Genomic DNA, 8,065 nt, shown 5'->3' with positions numbered 1-8,065 from the left:
AAAATCATCGGCCATACCTGCCATAAATAAAAGTAACGTTACAGTACAATATATACAAATATACAAAATATGCAACAAAATCCCCTATAAGAGTTGGGAATTCTCCACCACACTCTTAAATATGGACAAGGGCCTATATCTACTAGTCCTTATCAACTAATTAGAATATCATCAAAAAGTTAATTTATTTCATTAATTCAATACCAAAAGTTCCACTCATATATTATATAGCTTCATTACACACAGAGTGATCTATCTGGTGCTGCACTACAAATGAAGGAGTGATATTCGGCTGAAGGGAATTGATAAAGACTTCGTCCACCATAATATTTGCAGAGTAGACCTTCTTATGAGCGTTATGGGTAGAGAGCCAGGCTGTCCCCTAAAGGTTTTTATTACTATACATATACAGTATATAATGTATAGTAGCTTCAGAATTATGTTGGAAACCTTAGATGAGCTCTGAATGGGTTCTGATTCTTTTTCCTAGACACTTTGTCAGAAGTTGCGTTTTACGTGGATTTTTTTTTAATGCAAATGCAATGGATGCTTGTAATTAGTAACACGTTCTGTGTATACTCAAAGTTTGGCTTGTAAAGTTTTGCTATCTCTGCAGATGAAAGTTTGGAAATTGTAGAGTAAAATAAGTAAAATTGTCCAATAAAAGGAGTTTTTTTTAAATTGAGTTTTTCATTATTATATTATACCATAAAAAAATTCAGAATAAATTAGAAATACTCATTAGACCTAATTATCTCATATAACTTTAATAAAATGCATTTATTAATATATTTAAATACAAATCTAATTTTGCATTTCAAACAAGTAAAATGTCAAAAGGCCAAATATCATCGAGCATACCAGTCGGGGATTGATCTGTGCCCGAAGAAAGAAAAAGATGAGACCTCTCAGTGACCTGGAATACTGATTTAAAATCGACTCATTTAGTGCATCTGTGGATAGTCTGGGTTAATAAAAAAAGAATATTGCATGTAAGAAAATGACTAGGATTTCATTAAAGGGCTTTTCCCCACTAAGGACATTTATTACCTATTCACAGGGTAGGTGATATCATGTCTGATTGCTGGCTGCCCGACCGCTGGGACCCAACTGATCACCTGACCAGGGTACACGAATACCCCATTCCTCCTCACTGCACAACCACGAAGAGGAGTTTGAATACAGCCATAGCTGAGCATGAGCGCCGCAGCTTTATTCAAAGTCTATGGAACTGATTAGACTATCAAGAACAGCGCTTGGCTGTTTTCCCCAGCCACATATACAGGGAATACTGGGGCCCCCAATGATCACCTATTCTGTGGCGTAACAGCCAACAGCCTGTGGAGATAGTCATTAGGCCACGTTCACACATTCAGGATTCTGTCATGATTTAAACTTGGTGCATCTAGTTAGACATGTTAGACATTTTCCTTATACTACCCTCTTGGTTGGCTTAGAGCGTTGGCGACTTTTATGCACTATGCGCCTCGGCAGTTGGCGAACACACTCTGTAACTTTACGTGAACTGCCACTTTATGGCTACGTTGCTGTGGTTCCTAGACAATTTCACATTGCAATAATACCATTTACAGTTGATCGTGGAATTTCACAAACCTACTTGTTGCAACAGTGGCATCTTTTAACAGTACCACGCTTGAATTTAGTGAGCTCTTTAGTACCACCCATTCTATCACAAATGCATGTAAAGGAAGACTGCATGGCTAATTCCCTTTTTTTATACATCTGTGGCAATGAGACCTATTCAGTGATAAAGAGGTGTGTCCCAATACTTTTGTTCATATAGTATACGTACCATTGGCAGACCTGGGAGGCCTTGGGCGCTGATGGGCTGGAAGAGGGAGCCCTCATCCTTTGTCAAAATCCTTAAGTGCCGCGGTTGCTATTAATTTCCAGGATCTAAGGGGGTTAACGTCCGGGATCGGAGATATACCATCACCGTTCTGTAATAGTACATTGGTTCACAGAAGCGACCCGCAATCTGTGATGTATTATTACAGTGCAGGATGCGAAGGGGAAATATTATTATTAAATGAAAGTTATTTTAAGGGCTTGTCCACACGTAGTGGAATTGCTGCGTTTTTCCCGTCCGGAATACAGTAGCAGCAAAGTGGATGAAATTGTAGAAATCTCATCTACACATTGTGTAAATACTGAGCAGAAAAACTGCTCAGAAATTGACCTGCGTATTTGTGTAAACACTGCTTATTTGTTGTGGGAATTCCCCATTGAATTGAATGAGGGAGGGGATTTTGTGTAAAACGTTTTTTTGGGGGAGGGGGCACCTAACTGTAAATGCTATATGTGGGGGAGGGGATTATGTGTAAAACTTTTTTGTGGGGGAGGGGGGACTTAGCTGTAAATGCTATATGTGGGGCAGGGGATTTGTGTAAAAAGTTTTAGTGGGGGAGGGTGGGACTTGGCTGTGAATGCTATGTTTGGGGAAAGCGATTCATTATTAATTTGTTTTGGGGGAGGGGGAACTTAACGCAGCGCATCTGCCCTGTGTGCCGCAAGGAATTCCGTGCGATAATCGACACCAAACTGTGGTGCAGTTTTTCACCTGGAATGTCCGCTGTGGACTCTGCAGCATTCAGCCGGCCTGCTAGCAGGCCGGCCTCCTGGGATGACGTTTCATCCCAGGAGACTACTGCAGCCCGTGATTGGCTGCAGCGGCCGTCACACGAGTTGTAGCGTCATCCCAGGAGGCCGGCCTGGAGGAAGAAATATGAACTTCTGGTAAGTATAAGATTTTTTTTTTTTATGAGTTGCGTTTTTTACGACTCAATCACTGCAAACCCACCGCAAAAAAACTCAACAACTGCTATTAGTTGTAGGATTTACCTCCCATTGAATTCAATAGGGAAAACCCGCAACAAATAAGCAGCGACTTACAAATACAATTGACATGCTGTGGAATAAAACTCTGCACCACAGGTGTTTTTTCCGCTCAGTATTTACGCAGCATGTAGATGAGATTTGTTCTATCTCATCCACTTTGCTGCTACTGTATTGAATGCGGATTTTTCGCAAACTAATTCCGTTGAGGAAAATCCGCAGTAGTTACGCAACGTGTGAACTGACCCTAAATGTTACGTGTGGGTTGAGGGGATTCTGTTTAAAGGCTACGTACACCTTTGAAAACTTTTTATTTTTAATAAAAATGTCTCTCAGTGTGTTTGGTGCACGTCAGCGGGATTGACGGGTTCAGTGACAGCGATCAGATTAAGCTGTTATCAATCACATCTTTGTACATAACGTAGATGTAATCAGTAAGGCCGGGTTCACACGTAGCGTAAACGCTGCAGAATCTCCATAACGGAATTCTGTGCGAAAATTCTGCAGCGTTTACAATAGCACCAAAGTGGACGAGAATTTAAAAATCTCATGCCCACGCTGCGGGAAAAAAACGCAGCGTAAACATTAATAACTTAACTTAATTTAGGCTGCGTTTTTGTTGATTTTATGTTGCGGTTTTTCCCCATTGAATTCAATGGGGATGCAAAACCCGCAACAGAAAGCCAAGTGTTGCGACATTTGTGGTGTAAACTCAGCATTTACACCGCAAAAATCGCAACTCCTAAAATAAAAATAAAAATCATACTTACCCAGAATTACCCGGAAGACTGTCCTTCCTCCTGCAGTCCGGCCGCCTGGGATGACGTTGCATCCCATGTGATCGCTGCAGCCAATCACAGGCTGCAGCTTCACATGGCCTGCAACGTCATTCAGGGAGGCTGGAGCGGATGTCAGAGGAGGGGGTAAGTATGAGAGTTATTTTGCGAAGCGGAATTTCCCGAAACCCGGCCTAAGCTCGGTCCTGCGTGTCAGAGACATGCCGACCCTTCTGACACTGAATCAGTCAGTCCCGCTGACCTGAAAGATTCAGGTTTCAGCGCACGATACAGCTGTTCTGTATAGAAAATACAAAGCAGCTGTATCTCAAAAAGTTATATTTTTTTTCCCCGGGCGACGTATCCCACTATATGCCATACAGTGGGATACGTTTTGGCTAAATTGAACAAAATCAAGGGCATTAATCAGTCACTGCCTGCTCCATAGTTTCGTTCACTGAAATTGACGTCAGCGCCAAAATCGGTTAAGTTTCCGTTGTCCACCCCCAGTAATGGAGGCGGCCCAGACATCTTGGCTGTATGGGCCCCAGAAATTCCTGATGGCGGTTCTGGATAGATGGGAAGGTCCTACGTCTGTAACCCCCACCATTACCATTATAGCATCACATTTATCTATCCTGCCACAGGATGTTACGTCAGTATGGGTGAAACCTCACCGTTGCCAGCAGGAATTAGCCACCATTGACAGGTGATGTCATTATGGATGACCATCTAAATCTAAACATCGTAGTTGTGAGGTCAGAGCAGAATTCCTTAGGTAACTATACCTTTGGTATTTTTCAATATGCGGGAGCTGTAGGCGTTTGCCGATGTTTAGAAATCTCCTTTGTAATGACCATAGATTACTTTGTATACAGGGCCGCCATCAGGGGGGCATTACTGGTACTCCCGTCAGGGGCCCGGCCACATGGACGAAGAAAAGGGGCCCGCCGGGCTGCCGTCGCCCCCCCCTCGGAACGCTCGCGCCCCGCCCCTACTAACGCCCGCGGCACCCCACTAGCAATGCACGCGGCACCCCCCTAGCAACGCACGTGGCACCCCCCTAGCAACGCTCGCGGCACCCCCTGCATACCTGTTGAAGATGCAGCATGTGCAGAAGCTGTGTGTGGAGATCCCGCCCCCCAGCACAACTACACTGCTGACAGGACCTGCAGGCTGGTGAGTATTTTCCCCTATCCTTCCTGCTTCCCATCCCCCTGACCCTGTTTGTAGTATGTATAAAGTTGATTAAAATGTTTTTTGGTATTTTTTCGTTTTCCTAGCGGTTTTTTTGCCGCGATTTTCGTAATCGCGGCAAAAATGGCGCAGTTTTGCCGCGATTATATAAAAATTGCGGCAAAATCGCGTGATTTGTGCCCCAATTACGAAAATTGCATAAAAAAAGGATTCAAGACATGAAAAGTGCTGTTAGGCTATATTCTCACAGTGCGGTCAAATCACGTTTTTGCCGCGATTTTGCAAAAATTGTGGCAAAAAAATGGGATTTCACCACACTGTGTAACTAGACTAAGGCCTTATTCGCGTTCAGTCCGTGACATACTGAGCGTGTATCGGCCGTATTTCCTAGGCTGACCACAATTCATGGAGCCGGACTCCTAGCATCACAGTTATCAGTGTTGCTGGGAGTCCCTGCCTCTCCGCAGGAATACTGCCCCATATTGTAATGATGCTTTCAGTACGGGACCGGGGACAGTATTCTCATGGGAAGGGAGGGACTATGATCATAGATAACTGTGATGCTAGAAACCCGGCTCCCTGAGCTGTGGTCGGTCCGGGAAATATGGCCGATACACGCTCCGTATTTCACAAACCGAACATGGACGTCTGAATAAGCCACTTGCTTGCCTCCTATTTTTGGTGCGGATTGCGCACTGAAAATTCACTCCAAATTACAATATAAGACCTTATTCACACGAACGTGTTATACGTCCGTGCTACTAGCGTGATTTTCACGGGCGTCGCACGGACTTATGTTAGTGAATGGGGCCGTTCAGACTGTCAGTGAATTTCACGCAGCGTATGTGCGCTGTGTAAAACTCACGATATGTCCTATACTTTGCCCGTGTTTCGCGCAGCACACACCCATTGAAGTCATTGGGTGCATGCAAATCGCGCACGGCACACGGAAGCACTTCCGGGTGACACGCGTGATTCGCGCTACAGCTGGTAAAGAAGAGAAGGGAAACATAAAAGCCCCTCCTTCTTTACTGTGTTGTAACATCAAAACAGAGTGTCATAATGAAAATCACGCAGCCACGCACCATATGCTGATGCCACACCAAACTTTTGCTCGCGCAAAACGCAGCATTTTTTGCGCGTGCAAAACGGACATGTTCGTGTGAATAAGGCCTAAGGCGATATTCAGACCAACGTGTGTGAAATCAGACGTGAAGAACGGCCGATTTGCAGCCGTGCGGGACCCGTTTTCACAGACTTGAGTCTATTGAGGGATCCGTGAAAACGCACAAAAATAGGACATGTCCTATTTTTTTACAGGCCCTTCACACGGTCTGTTAGAACAATGACCATGTGAATAACCCCATAGAAATACATGCAGCCGTGTGACGGTCATTAAAAAAAACGTCCTTCACACGGACGATTAATACGTTAGTCTGAATAAGCCCCAACTCATGTGAATGGGGTTTGTCAAAACCTCATGCACGTGCAGCATTTCACCCCACAAATATTTTTTTTTCAGCTTCCCAGTACATTATGCGGTACAATAAATGGTGCCATGAAAAACTACCACTTGTACCGCAAAAAACAAGTCCTCAAGTAAAAAAAAATATAGCTTTTGGAGGGTGGAGAGGAAAAAACAAAAGTTAAAATCCAAAAAATGGCTGAGAAGGGAAGGGGTTAAATAAGCTGCATGCCTATCAGGCTCTGTTCACACAATTAGCAAAAACAGTCTGAAAATACGGAGATATTCAAGCGAAAACAGCTGATTTTCAGAAGTTTTTTACGGCTGTTTTTGGAGCTGTTTTTCTATAGAGTCAATGAAAAACGGCTCCAGAAACGCCTGAAGAAATGACCTGCACTTCTTTTTTGCGGCCGTTGTAAAAAGAACGGCCCATCGGAACACAACGCCGTTTTTTTCTCATTGAAATCAATGGGCAGATGTTTGGAGGCGTTCTGCTTCTTATATTTCAGACGTTTACGGACAGAAAAACGGCAGAAAATAAACTGTGTGAACATACCCTAATGTTGCATAATTGTAACGTATTTCATCCTTTACAATGTAAAGGGTTAATTTGCTGTAAATCCCCAGCAAATTCTGTAACGCACACATTGAGGAATTTGGTGCACAAAATCCGTATCAAAACCGCAGGTAATTCTGCAGGTAAAATCTGCACCTAATAGTGCGTTTTTTGATATGTTTTTAGGTGCGGTTTTTACTTTTTGATGCGGAAATAGGTGCAGATTTTATGCTGCAGATTTTTTTATTATTTTTTAAACTAGTCAGAAACAATTCGCAAGCGGAAACGCAAGATAAAGTGACATGTAGCGTATTTTCAAATACGCACCGCAGGTCAGTTTTTGTGCAGAAAATGCGACATGTAGATGAGATTTCTTGATCTCATTAACTTTGCTGGTCCTGTATTACACTGCGGATTTGCAGCACGAAAATACCCGCGACAAATTTGCACGTAATAAGTATCGTGTGCATTTGGCCTAACAGAGTTTTTTTTTAACTCCCACTAAGGCCCCGTTCACACATGTTGGATTTGATACGGATTCCGATGACCTGTCGATGATTCTGCATCCCATGCATATGAGGTTTCCGCAACCCAGTTCACATGCTGTGAAAAATTTTCCACGTGTATTTTTGTTCGCACCATGAAAAGAAATCCACCACAGCAATAAGTAGCATGCAATGTATATTAGACTGGGTTCACACGACCTATTTTCAGACGTAAACGAGGCGTATTATGCCTCGTTTTACGTCTGAAAATAGGGCTACAATACGTCGGCAAACATCTGCCCATTCATTTGAATGGGTTTGCCGACGTACTGTGCCGACGACCTGTCATTTACGCGTCGTCGTTTGACAGCTGTCAAACGAGGATGCGTAAAATGACTGCCTCGGCAAAGAAGTGCAGGACACTTATATACATTATATGCAGGACACTTCTTTGTACGTTTTTGGAGCCGTTTTCTCATAGACTCCAATGAAAACAGCTCCAAAAACGGACGTAAAAGACGCCGCGAAAAACGCGAGTTGCTCAAAAACGTCGGAAAATCAGGGGCTGTTTTCCCTTGAAAACAGCTCCGTATTTTCAGACGTTTTTGGTCACTATGTGTGCATATACCCTTACTTGGAAAACCCGAGGATGAGCAACTTTGAATGACAATGGGACTTAGGCCTTGTTCACACAGCTTTTTGCAGGCAGAAACATCTGCCTTGAAGTTCC

At 43.5% G+C, this 8,065-nt stretch overlaps 1 protein-coding gene across 2 annotated transcripts in view; it reads left to right on the top strand.

Moving 5' to 3' along the window:
• The first annotated feature begins 4,763 nt into the window (after nucleotides 1–4,763).
• DNAJC5B (DnaJ heat shock protein family (Hsp40) member C5 beta) overlaps nucleotides 4,764–8,065 on the top strand; it is a 111,307-nt gene continuing 108,005 nt past the window's right edge. Inside the window, exon 1 of one of the 2 annotated variants that reach the window (XM_075828306.1) lies at nucleotides 4,764–4,811. The gene's annotated coding sequence lies outside the window, so the exon portion shown is untranslated. The remainder of the gene's footprint in view (nucleotides 4,812–8,065) is intronic. The other variant, XM_075828308.1, reaches the window with a different exon arrangement.

Source organism: Rhinoderma darwinii, chromosome 5 (genome assembly GCF_050947455.1).
Source record: "Rhinoderma darwinii isolate aRhiDar2 chromosome 5, aRhiDar2.hap1, whole genome shotgun sequence".
NCBI lineage: Eukaryota > Metazoa > Chordata > Amphibia > Anura > Rhinodermatidae > Rhinoderma > Rhinoderma darwinii.
Note: the sequence above shows the minus strand (reverse complement) of the source record. Positions and strands in the feature narration are given on the sequence as shown.